At 32.4% G+C, this 14,325-nt stretch overlaps 1 protein-coding gene across 1 annotated transcript in view; it reads left to right on the top strand.

The window, feature by feature from the left end:
* The first annotated feature begins 10,365 nt into the window (after positions 1-10,365).
* The window catches only part of LOC134716436 (transient receptor potential cation channel subfamily M member 2-like), a 67,195-nt gene continuing 63,235 nt past the window's right edge, over positions 10,366-14,325 (top strand). The window contains exon 1 of the mRNA XM_063579433.1: positions 10,366-10,497. The gene's annotated coding sequence lies outside the window, so the exon portion shown is untranslated. The remainder of the gene's footprint in view (positions 10,498-14,325) is intronic.

The raw sequence follows: 14,325 nt of genomic DNA, 5'->3' as shown, positions 1-14,325 counted from the left end.
CAAATACGGCTAAGGTAATCTACTCCTGGGGTAAGAAAATCCTTAGTTTTTCGAAAAATTCAAAGTTTTGTAAACAGAAAATTTATAAAATGACCATATAATTGATATTCATGTCAACACCGAAGTGCTGACTACTGGGCTGGTGATACCCTCGGGGACGAAACGTCCACCAGCAGTGGCATCGACCCAGTGGTGTAAATAGTTATCAAAAGTACCAGGATTATAATTTTATACGCCAGACGCGCGTTTCGTCTACATAAGACTCATCAGTGACGCTCAAATCAAAATAGTTAAAAAGCCAAACAAATACAAAGTTGAAGAGCATTGAGGACCCAAAATTCCAAAAAGTTGTGCCAAATACGGCTAAGGTAATCTACTGGGGTAAGAAAATCCTTAGTTTTTCGAAAAATTCAAAGTTTTGTAAACAGAAAATTTATAAAATGACCATATAATTGATATTCATGTCAACACCGAAGTGCTGACTACTGGTGATACTATTACGTGAGTTATCTGTATTGGCCATGTTATTGGTCCGAGGCTTGCTGTATTGGCCTGAGGCAAAGCCGAAGCCTAATATAGCTTGCCGAGGACCAATAACAAGGCCAATACAAAAATACATGTAATAGTATCTTAATTAATTAACTACAGTGTAACAATATATTTTTTATTTCATTTCACAAGAGATAAACATTTTTACTTTGAAGTGGAAATATCCAAATCTCGGTCTTCAAAAAAAATGATAGTTTACAATACATGAGAAGCGGAAGTTAATAGTCGTACCATCGTGAAATTATATATGAGGTCGTCAAGAAATGAACTTTAGGATGATTATCTACTCGTTTCCCAAACCGGAAATAATTCTATCGTCTGCTTTCAAAATCGTGACCGTTTTTAGCCTGAAATATATGCCATACTGAACGTTTCAATATGTTTATGGTGAATAAATGAAAACTTGAGTGAAAACGGCGTCTTAGTCCAAACAACTGTTTACTTTCAGTTTGTTTTTATCGTGACTTTCGATCTAAAAACAAGAGACGTTCCAAAAACCTGTATTGACCAGATCAGAACTCGCCAAATACAAAAGAAATCTATATTGGCCGAGTTATTCTGTATTGGCCGAGTTGACACCACTACAAACATCCTGATTAGCGCATTTTCCATTCCCGTTGAAGGTTTTAGAATTTATGTAACAAATTTTACAAAATTAAAATTGTTGAATAAAACTAAGTGTTTCATTTGTACCTCCTTCGGTTTAAATAAAGGCAACAGTAGTATACCGCTGTTCAAAACTCATAAATCCATGGACAAAAAACAAAATCGGGGTAACAAACTAAACTCGAGTGAAACGCATTAAATATAAGAGGAGAACAACGACACAACACCGAGACGCAACACACACAGAAACGGACCAAGCATCAGACAAAACACCACGAGAATAACAAATATAATCCATGGTTTAATTGCGACTAACGTTACTTTTTGGTTTCCGCCTTTTTTTCTTTTTCATTTTCTTGATTATGATTGTTGTCGTCTATCAGTGTGCTGCCTTTTACATGTTTAGTGCCATATCGAACAGAGAGCTAACGCCATCTTTGTTACCTCTATATAAAATCCAGCTTTCTACAAAGAAACAGGTGTTAGTAGTACTATATTTTTCTTTTGAATGCATTAGGGACTGTAATTATAATATTGATGTTTTGGAGGCGACTTTCCTGATATGGAACTTGCGCCATTTATGAATTAGGGACCTAACAATTATTTGAATATAAATAAATTTGGGATGTAACGCGTCTTCTGATTGGCTGACGTTGTTTGTTAGCCGATATGCATAATTTAGTAATATGACTGTGACGTCATCAACGTGTTTTCGTGGTTTACTACTCCGGTTTGAATAGAATTTAGAATTAAATTATAAGAAATAACTATTATTTGATCTGTTTATTGGAAATAACATAAAACCTGGTGCATAGTTATCGTCCTCGAGGTCAAAGTTCAAGGTCACATGAAGGTCAACATTTTAAGAAAGCACATCACCTCATGATGATACATCCACATGCCAGAGATGTAAGGCCTATGTCAAAAGGCAAAGAAGTTATGGCCTACATGATTGTGTTTTTAACGAAAAAAAACCAACATAAAGTTGACTTTGAGGTCACATTTGAAGGTCACAAAAAGGTCATCATGATGCAAGACACTTAACCTCCTGATGATACATCCACATGCCAAATATCTAAGGCCTAGTTCGAAAGACGGGAAAAATATGGCCATTACGTACTTTTTGAATAGGTTAAGCTCCTTTTTGAGGGTAGGGCGTATGTTAAACTTAGATACCAAAAAATCTAACGGTCAAATTTTAAAAAAGATTTTGCAAGAACAACCGACTTGTATAGCAATTCAAATGCTTATTGTTTTTGTTTAAAGCAAACGACACATTTTTTAGAAAAAAAAAAGATCTTCTTCAAATACTAGAAGCACATCATTCACTTTTCGGGTCTGATTCTGATACCCCTTATTAAAGTTATGGGAAAATTTTAAATTCGGAATAAAAAACTTACAAGAAAAGGTATCAGTGACCTAATATTGACCTCATATATCATTATTAGCTATGCTATTGTCAATTTAGGATTAAATTTTTGAATTTTTAACAAATCTAACCCTATACCCATATTTCAGAAACTTCCAATTTTGGCCGATACTAGTATGTAAAAGATGCCATATTTGAGTTGCAAAATCTTTTAACCTACTGTTCAAAACTAAAAAAAAAAGTACATGATGTTTAGGTTGGCCTAGTCAATGAAATAAAATTAAGAAAAAATAAACGACAGGATATTTTTTGGGTATAGTGTTGGGTACCCCCTTAAAATAATCCGCTACGCGCGTTATTTAGTGTGCACCACATTTTTTTAATGTTAATATTTCTTCATAGACAAAAAAAACCCCATTACAGTCATTCCTTAAATAACGCAATAGGAAGACAGCTTTTGTTCACTCATTAATTATGATACATAATTATACACAATGTAGTTGATAATTTATTTGTTCCTTGCCCTATATTTTTATGCATTTTGTGTGTAAACTAATTTAATGGGTTATAGATTTGTACAAGTGGATTATCGCATTTTGCGAAAAAGTATCTACCGATATCGGATAAATCTGGAATTCACGAGAAGCTATGTGAAAATCTTTTTCTCCTATGATCAACAAATACATTTTCATATTTGATTATAACAAAAATCCAATTGAGTGCTTTCTACAAGGCAGATGTCTACATAAAGCTGTCAATTTTTATCAAACCCAGCATAAAGTTGACTTTGAGGTCACATTTGAAGGTCACAAAAAGGTCTTCAAGATGCAAGACACTTAACCTCCTGATGATACATCCACATGCCAAATATCTAAGGCCTAGTTCGAACGACGGGGAAAATATGGCCATTTTGTGTGTAAACTAATTAAATGGGTTAAAGATTTGTACAAGTGGATTATCGGATTTTGCGAAAAAGTATCTACCGATATCGGATAAATCAGGAATTCACGAGAAGCTATATGAAAATCTTTTTCTCCTATGATCAACAAATACATTTTCATATTTGATTATAACAAAAATCCAATTGAGTGCTTTCCACAAGTCAGATGTCTACATAAAGCTGTCAATTTTAATCAAACCCTTATACAAAATATCGGAATGTTTACATTTTTGCATTGATTGTCATCAAAAACACTTAACACCGTCATGCAAAATTTATCCAAACTATGTCAAAATCACTGTACTAAACGCTGCTCGATATGACGACCTTACTACCCGTGTTATTACTCATTTCGATTCATCATGAGAGTTGTCTTGATGATCGTTTTGACCTGTTAAATTATGCATTCAGCTACTGAGATCATCGGCAATCACACGTCGTTCTTCTTTTAAAAACATTAGGTCAAGCAAGGGTTGAATTGCCAAGAATTAAGATAAATAAGTTACACATTAATTTAACAAAAAAAACAATTGATTTGCACTAGTTTGAATAAGTTTTTAATAAACAACTATTCTAATAGAATAAATCATAGTTTGCTTACTCTTTGCCCTTTTACTGTTTGCAGTAGTCCCGACTTAAATTCTGTCGTATTCCATGATTCAGAATCTCCTATAACAGATAGTAGTCCCGGCAAATACCTTCCATGGTCGTCAGAAGCTGCTTCCGTTGACCCTCGTATAGTATTGTTAATTTCGCTATATATATATATATACCACCGATGTTTCCTTTTTTAATTTTTCGGTTGACACACAGACGCTTAGTTTGATGTTCCTATCAAAGAATTAAATTTATAATGATTTTTATGTTCTAAACAATTATACATATATATATCATTAAATAACTGTAGTGTTATAAATAATATCAGTTACACTGTCTTTCCCGGAATGTCTTGAGTACAAATTTTTTCCCCACTCATTTTGATTGTCTATAATTCAAAGATTTAACAAGCATATAATTCAAAGATACAACAATGTTGGAACAATGCAAACATGCGGTCTCACGGTCATAAAAATTGCGAGCATGATTTTTGTACTCAGACTCGAAAATCAACCAATCCAATTGCTGCATTTCATGTTTCGAGCATGATTTTTGTGCTCCGAGCACTGAGCAAATTTTTATGCCTTGAAGACCAGGTTCGGCGGAAACTGTCGACATTCTTCAATCTTTTAGATGTTAAAAGTTTTAATCATTTCATCTGAAATAAAACATATTGGACGTAAATTGTTTTTTGCAATGATAAATAAAAAATCGGCTGATAATTTAGGATGCGTAAAATTAAAATAGCAAACAAATTATACATTCAAAATGGTAATCTTACATATTTTTTCAAAAGAATATGTAAACTGCATATCAACAGCATTTAACTTGATTTTAATTTTAAAACTTGAAAACATGCACTCAAATACTCACTATTGTTCCAAGTTACTTAAATATGGAAGACTGCAGTTCCAAAAATATAATTCAGTTGAAAATAGGTCAATATGAGGAATATTTATTGTAAGCTATTTTACTCCAGTCGATTTTTTGTTTTGTAACGAAAACGTACTTTATGTAAAAACTAAAAGTATTGTAATTTTAAACAATAATAACTATGCACAAATTTCATTGAAATTCAATAACGTTAGATTTATCTCATTGACAAGGTTATGCCTTTCATAATGTAATAAATAAAAAGACTTTGACCTATAACTTCAATTTAATCTCTTTAACGCTGATTTGTCAATTTTCATACTAAATCTCTCTTCCTTGCCCACTTCAATATCAAATATTTATCAATAAAAGGAATACTAGTATATCATTTGAATATCACCTTGCAGAATTCATTTTTGTTGACATAAATACTTAAAAATGTCAATCAATAATGCATTACTTTAGCTATTTTAGTTCTACTAAATGAAAAAATCGGAAACACACGTTACAAACGCATGTATATATTCGAAGACCTGTTGAACTTTGCACATATATGTTTACATGGTAGTAAATTGCTTTTTATTCAAGAATCCCACCGAAAGAGATAGGCATCATTCGCAACCATAAAAGAAAGCAATACATTTATTTTTCCAAAATGCTCGTTATATTCTCATGATGTTACGTTTTATTTTGACCAAAGCTATCGGGAAACTCCATATGAGAGTTATTCCCCTTAACATTTGATAAGTAATAAAATATAAGTGATAGATACCTAGAATCGTTTGATTTGAGGAGAAAATCAAGTCAAGGTCAGAGGTCAAAGGTCAAGGTCATATTCAAAATTTAAAATTTGGCTGATTTTCTCTTCTTTTAAAAAATCAGTGTAAGATATACACACCATAGTTTCACTAAGTTGTTAGTTGTGACATGATGTTTCACATTCATTTTTGCTGAAAAGGTACGCTAACATTATATTAGAGTTTTCTCTTATTCTAAAGTCATATGAAACAAGTGACTGCTCATCCAATTAGTGTACCCATGGCTGTATTAATCATAAACTTAGTATTCTGTGAACGAGTTTTATCATTTTACCATTTATTACGCATCCATATCGTAAAATTGTCAGTATATATCTCTCGGTCTGTAATAATTTGAAAATATGGCAGCTAATTTATTGTCGTGTTTTGAAAACCGTAGTTTACCGATTGTCAACTTAGTAAACAATCAACAAAGAAGCATGTATATTTAGCACGTGTTTTACATGTACGATACGATTATTATAATTTATTTCATTGACAGATCCATGCGTATAGCGATCCCAGGATATTTACGAGAAAGTTCACATTGAGTTCACTGCATACGGAAAACAAATCGGAACAGATTCCACCACCAAATCTCGTGTAGTACGATATTTATCCACTCTCGACAGTTAAATTTTAAAATTTTAAACGGGCATGCCTCGTGTTTTAAATTTGAAAATTTAACTGTCTCGAGTGGATAAATATCGTATTACACTCGATGCAGTTGAACAATCTATATTTCTCTAATACTATGAAAACTTATTCTATTCCGTACCCATTGTATAAACAAAATAATCAACGTGTGGTTGCTGGTGATCTCAGAAGATCATTGGATGAATTTCAGGGTCATGACCATTTTAGCTATCTGGATGAATCAAAATATGCTAACAGTTGTTAATGAAATTGACAACTTCGTGCAATGTGACAGGCACTCGAAGGGGATTTTCGGTTAACAATAGTTACTCGTGGATTATCGAATTTATCAAATCTCGATAGTTGAATTATCAATTTTAAAGTCCGAACCGCCTATCGAGATTGGAAAAATTCGACAATCCACTGGTATCAATGTAAGAATCTATATATTACTCATTCACAATATATAATAAAGACGCAGTGTCTTTTGATTAGAGGTCCTTGATTTATGACCTTCAAAATGAAGTCAAGGTCATAGTTAAGTTTGACGTTTCAGATTTTAACCTTTTATTTTACTTCATACATATGCATTATAAAGCCATGGAACGTTTAACATTAGGTTGCAAGCCATATGACCTTGGAAAAACCAACCAAAAGTGACCTTAAGTAAGTATATGTTTCTGGAATCAGTGTCAAGTAAACTATCAAATAACACCGGAAGTGATATTTTTCAACCCGGAAGTAGCAAATTATCTCCCTTTTAAAAAAATGATTAGAAACTATATATTTTTGAAATCTGTGTACAATAAGCTATCATTTGACGCTGTAACTAACTTCTTTAACCGAATTTTATTCTATTGTTTCAAAATAGATCTTTTTCTTAACAATTAGATTTTAATCTTTTTTAATTGTTTTATCTTTTTATCATTTTGGAAAATTTCAAATCAAAACATGGTATTGGTATTCTCAATGTACAAGGAATAACGGTTATATAATATATGCGTCATTTTATCTCTTGCACTGTAGGTTGTTGTTCGTATGTTATCATGAACATTGTTTGTCTTTGTTCTTTCTAGCCATGCTTTGTCAGTTTATTTTCGAATTATGAATTTGAATGTCCCTTTGTAACCATTCATTTTTTATAAAATTAGGACATACTATTTTTTGGAACACATTATTAGTAACCGTACTACGACCTCTAAATGTTTTTTTAAACAGAGTGGCTTCAAAGACTCTTATGTTGATATTTTATTCCCTCAAGGTTTTGCAGTTCCAAATGAATATTACGGACAGGCAAAATATTTATTTTTGGGCTATTTTGGAGGTAAACTATATGTCTTTTTGTTGTTGGGATGTATAAGTACCCAGACACGTCCACTCATTTTTAGATTTATTTCTATTTGTATCCATCTGATGGCTTTTTCAACTGTTTTTTTTGTATATATATTTTTCTTATGAAACCACTGTCCCACGTATCAGGGGTATGTTGTACGTCAGCTAACATGTTTATTCCCGCCACATTTTGTATAAATTTGCCTGTCCCAAGTCTGAAATCTGTAATTGTTTTTACTGTATGTTGTTGTTGGTCATATGCGTTATGTTTTTATTCTGTTGTGTAGGGATTTTATTGTTCTGTTGCACCTTTTATTGGCTTTTTTCATTGTAATAGGCTGCACGATGACCTAAACATGTTGGCCTTTATTAGTCTTGTAGTATTTTAACTTTAAGTTTCAAGTGTACAATTTGGAGTTTACCTTTATTAGTTTAAACATATTTATTTAGAGTGGATTGGGAAACAAGTTTTGCAACTTATAATAATCCCTTTCCACTTTGCGGGTGCGAGTGTTGCCTTGTAGCGACATAAGCCTACTCATTTGCGAAATCTACAAGGGTGTCTTCAACGTGAAAGATATATGGCTCTCTCTTAACACGGGTCAGCCATTTATCGTCCTGTGTTCATTCCTCAACAACAATACGAAAAGATGTTTTTTTTTACATTTGCGCATTTGTTTTTCCCCATTATGACAATATTTGCATTAGTTATAATGTTTATTTGACAAAATGTCACTCACGTCATTGAAAAGAAGATATATGATATCATGAGGGTATATGGTGTAACATGTATTGATTATATAGCTGGTCTATTCAACCCGTTTACTTTTTGCAATCATATTAAACAAAATAAAACATCATGAATGTTCCCTTTAAAAATGTGTCTAATTGTTTAGATTTACGCTAACCCTCTTTGTTAGTTCATATATCTGATAAGAGAAAGGACCTTGGTTGCAAAATTGAATCAATATAAATTCAAAAAAACAGATTAAATAGTGCAATTTGGAGTTAAGTTTAGTTTAGTTTAAACATATTTATTTCGAGTGGATTTGGAAACTAGTTTTGCAACTTATATAAATCCTTTTCCACTGTGTGGGTGCGAGTGCTGCCTTGTAGCGGCATTAGCCTACTCCTTTTCGAAATCTACAAGGGTGTCTTTAACGTGCAAGAGATATGACTCTCTTTTAACACGGGTCAGCCATTTATCGTCCCCTTCCGACGAACTATCATCGTTTCCTTAGTACCATACTCGCAAATGGTGTCAAGGGAGAGCCGAAAATTGAGTTCCTGAAATTGTCATCCAAAACGGGAATCGAACCAGAAACCTTTGTGTTAGTAGTCCGATGCACTAATTACTACACCACGGAGTTTATTATGGCGTTCATTATCACTGAACTAGTATATATTTGTTTAGGGGCCATCTGACGGACGCCTCCGGGTGCGGGAATTTCTCGTTGCATTGAAGACCTGTTGGTGACCTTCTGCTGTGACTGCTCTATGGTCGGGTTGTTGTCTCTTTGGCGCATTCCCCATTTTTATTCTCAATTTTAATATCTGTGTCATATGGTCTCATGGGAAGAGTTGTCTCATTTGCAATCGTACAACTTTTATGAAAAATATACCTGTAATATAAGGTAATCGCTATGGTTTCTGCCCTTGTGTATGCATATAATAAGAGGTCAGCTTTTTAACATGAATCACCAGTACTTCTTATATTATATTTGGTAGGTAAGACGTCGTTTTGGTAAATTTTGTAATAATTGTTTCAATGGGCTATGTTATTCGTCCGTTTGATGTGTTTAAGGTTTTATTTAATTTTGCCATTTTATTAGAGACCTATCGGTTTGAATTCCTTGGAGTTTGGAATTTTTGTTATTTTATCTATATCAACATGTGTTTCAATCCTAATTTTAATTCAAAGACTGAGCTGAAAGACGTTCCACATAATTTGCTCTGCGATGTCACACCATTTTCAATATTAGATCACCAATATACAATGACTTCATATCAATTTAGGTAGAGTTTACCATAAATACATAGTTTTATCGCCTTGGAAACAAAAGAAAACTAAGTTGTTAATGTCTGTGTCATTTTTGTCTTTTGTGGATAGTTGTCTCATTGGCAATCATAGCGGATGTTCATTTTTATAATTTAATGTTTGGATATAGATTTTGTTTTCTTGACAAAGGAGCGTTAATAAGGGAACAAACATGTACGTTTCCTTTTTTAAAAGCGTATTTTTTTTATAAGTATGTTGATCGAACTCTTGATTTGCGCAAGATGTATACACTAGCTAGCAAGATAAACATATAATATTTTTCAAATATTGACAGGTGTTTTTCAAATGAAAGCAAAATGTACACGTGTCGTAAACACAATTACTTAATACCTGTGTTCATTCCTCAACAACAATGCGAACAGATGTTTTTTTTACATTTGCGCATTTGTTTTTTTCACTATGACAATATTTGCAGAAGTTATAATGTTTATTTGACAAAATGTCACTCACGTCATTGAAAAGAAGATATATGATATCATGAAGGTATATGGTATAACATGTATTGATTATATAGCTGGTCTCTTCAACCCGTTTACTTTTTGCAATCATGTAAAAACACCAAAAACATTTTGAATGTTCCCTTTAAAAATGTGTCTAATTGTTTAGATTTACGCTAACCCTCTTTGTTAATTCATATATCTGATAAGAGAGAGGACCTTGGTTGCAAAATTGAATCAATATAAATTCTAAAAACAGATTAAATAGTGCGCATTTAATAAATGTCTACTATGCAGTTAATGTAAGTATGTTTAGAAATATTTTTAAACAAAACGTCAGGTTTGTCACTTTTAACCGTTAACAACTGCGATAATGATGGTAATATTTGATTTTTTTATTAGTTAGATCAATTTAATTTTGTGATGTAACATTGTAGCAATTTTTACACATTTGCATTGCAACAAAAGCCGACAGAAAACGAGGCAAATCTTATTTATTGTGCACATATCTAAAATGTCGTATAAGACTAACAAGAACAGACACGTTTGCAATTAAGCTCACACAGTCCTCGCTCTTAAAAACGTAAATGCAACTTTCGAAGTTTGTAAATCTACATATTTCTAAATAACAATCTGTTAACAATAAATTATTCATTTAAAATAACAAATATGCCTTTACAAAATATTTCTTTTCCAAATGAAATGCGTACATGCTCGAACAAAAAATTCTGAAAATTTTACCAAATTAGAATATCTTGACATTGATGCAGGTCTAACCGGTACTCTTCTCCAAATAAAAATGTGAGAGCATATAATATATAAGACAGGTATTTTGATGAGCAAGATTTTAAATGTTCGAAAAAAAACTAGCAGATAATGCTGTTATAAGTTCTAGATATAATAATAGCTCTGATGTTTCCCAAAATATAAAGCCGCCATCATATATTGTTTTGGTTAAATGTAAAAACAACAAAGAGCAGTGATGATTTTGATCGCTTGAAAAAAATAAAATACCCCACGTCAAGAAAAATTCAAAACGGAAAGCCTTTACAAATGGTAAAATCTAAGATCTCAAACACATTAAACGAATTAAAAGCAACTGTTTTTCCTGACTTGTTACATGCATTTATATCTGTAAAATGGTGGACGAATCTTGGTTTTATAGCTAGATAAACTTCTCACTTTTATGAAAAAGATGTTTCCGAAGCCGCAAATATAATTTATCTTCCCTTTACCGAAATGTCAGTGCAATAATTTATTATGGTCAAAACTTTCATTTGTAAGAAACCTTTTGCTAGAGTTGATTACCTTGTGATAACAAGATTGAATAAAATAGAATTGTCCTATCTGTAGAAACTATGCATCTATTGACAGATATACAAAAATGGTTTTAATATGACAGAATCAAACAAGTTAAGTTCTTTGGTTTCATCTTCTGACATCAGACTCGGACTTCTCTTGAATTGAATTTTAAATGTACGTATTGTTATGCGTTTACCTTTCTACATTGACTAGAGGTATATGGGGAGGGTTGCGATCTCATAAACATGTTTAACCCCGCCGCATTTTCGCGCCCTGTCCCAAGTCAGGAGCCTCTGGTCTTTGTTAGTCTTGTATTATTTCAATTTTAGTTTCTTGTGTACAATTCGGAAATTAGTATAGCGTTCATTATCACTGAACTAGTATATATTTGTTTAGGGGCCATCTGACGGACGTCTCCGGGTGCGGGAATTTCTCGTTGCATTGAAGATCTGTTGGTGACCTTCTGCTGTTGACTGATCTATGGTCGGGTTGTTTTCTCTTTGATACATTCCCCATTTCCATTTTCAATTTTATAACATATGTTCAAATATTCTAATGTGAGAGTTTTGGCTAGTTATAAAACCGAGTTTAATCCACATTTTCTGCAGAAGAAAATGGCAATGCATGTCAGGAATATGACAGCTGTTACATTGTATACATTCGTTTGCTTAGGTACTTTCGAATTTTCCTTGGATTTTAGTGCTTTAGTTATTTTTCTTTTTAGTACATGTACAAGCGGAATAACCTGAGTTTTGTCAAAATATCATTTTTCTGTCATTACATGGAAAATGATAATGGTTAGTTGTAACATTACTGACATAATTTAAAACAAACATTTCTAAAATTGTCAGAAAAAAACTTTCGAGATAGTTTAGTTACTTAGAGTTCACCTCCCTCTGGCGTTGACCATATACATGTATGTATTCGGTTATTAAGTTATGTCCTTTTTGGTCTTTAACTGTTCTGATTCTAATACATCCTTAGATATCAAATATTAAGTTTTGATTGTTCTTTATTAGGGTAAATCTAGAACATGGCTTCGGCCGCATACTATTCCACAAGACGAGTGTTAAATTTACATGTTGATCAATAAGCATACTGAACACACTGAGCGAATGGTGATTATATGTACAATACAAAGATATCGATATAATTTTACATGTTCAAATAATGTATTTTTAAAGAGAGACGATTATTCTGCATTTAAAACGGCTATTCATATTATATAGGTTGATTTAAGGATTTAACAAATATTGATAATTTGTCAAATCAAATAAAAATTTATCATAAATCTATTTAAAGGTTATTTGCAAAACGCTAAATGTATGTTTTATTCACAAATATTCATTTGAAGCCACATATGAGCTTTAAAAATATCTTGGATAATTATGATCGATTAAAACAGGAAGAAAGACGGTTTGATTTGGGCATTGTTTGTACCACGAACCGGTAGCTTGTTACTGTCAGATACCAATTACCTATCGTTGCAATTTATGCAAAGGAGGAAACATTGATTCAAAGAGGGACGAAAAATGCGATGACAGCATTGTGCTTTGTTTAGACAAATAAATTAATTAATTGGTTTCAGTTTACATATGTAAATACAAATTCATCGCTTTATTATCTCCTCGATTTCAAAATAAATCAATATTCCCATTTTTTTACCGAAGAGCTAAGTGAACCTTTTTCATAACTCGGCGTCCGTCGTTGTTAATTTTTATATTTTAAACTACTTCTAGAGAGTCCACTAAATGGAATAAAACCAAACATGGCATAAATGGTCTTTATAGTCCGAGACCACAATTGTCGTCCCTTGATTTTTTCGTTGTTCACGAATATAGTCCCTAGTTTTGACAGTCGGTTACTTGCCATTTTTTAAACCCCTTCCAAATTTATTTCTGCCTGTTTAAAGAAAGTATTGATTTGGTCCAGCTGAAAAAGGTTAAAAATTAGCACTTCGGAATCTGTCAAAAGATTGCAAGACGCCCTAAACATAAAATTGTCCATATTTAGAGTTAGAGCCGATGAACTTTTCTTTAATTTTGATATGATTTGTCCCAAAAGTAGTACAAAATACTGTAAAAATTTCATTGAGAAAGCGCAGGTTGGATTTTTTTTATTTTTATTTATGTTTTATAAGAAATGCAATACGAAACAATTGTGGTCTTGGACCTTTATGTGATGCTGAACACGTTTTGTGGCCGCAATCAGGGGACTTAGAGTACATGGGAATTACATACAAATGTTTTCTTTTAGAGAACCACTGAATGAATAAAACCAAACATGGCATAAATGTTCCAAATAGGCTGTCAAAGTTGTTTTTTTTGGAGCCTATCAATCAATAAAGAATACATGGAACTAATTGTAAATAGGTAATGTCACAAAAATACTTATTACTCAATTTATTTCACTTGACTGGGCGGAGTTTAACCGGTTCGCTCATAATAAACCAGTCCATCTATAGATAGGTGTTTTAGAATAAACTCATCAATGAAGTGTCCAGTCATTCTATTGTAAATTCCTTTGATGACACAGATAGGTGATTAGAAATCAGTTATAATTATAACGGTAATCATCCTTATCACTCACATCTTTAAATAGACTGTCCTTATGCAAATTTAAACTAAGCTCCGCCTGATCAGTTGAAATAATATTGGTAATACCTCCGAGGAAAATTCGAAACGGAAAACTGCAATCAAATGGCAATATAAAAAACTCAAACATATCAAACGAATGAACAACAACTGTCATATTCCTGACTTGGTACAGGCATTTTATGATGAATTAAACTTGGTTTTATAGCTAGCTGAACCAAGGCATAGATTAAT

Source organism: Mytilus trossulus, chromosome 4, assembly GCF_036588685.1.
Source record: "Mytilus trossulus isolate FHL-02 chromosome 4, PNRI_Mtr1.1.1.hap1, whole genome shotgun sequence".
Lineage (NCBI taxonomy): Eukaryota > Metazoa > Mollusca > Bivalvia > Mytilida > Mytilidae > Mytilus > Mytilus trossulus.
This window is presented reverse-complemented; position numbering and strand designations above follow the sequence as displayed.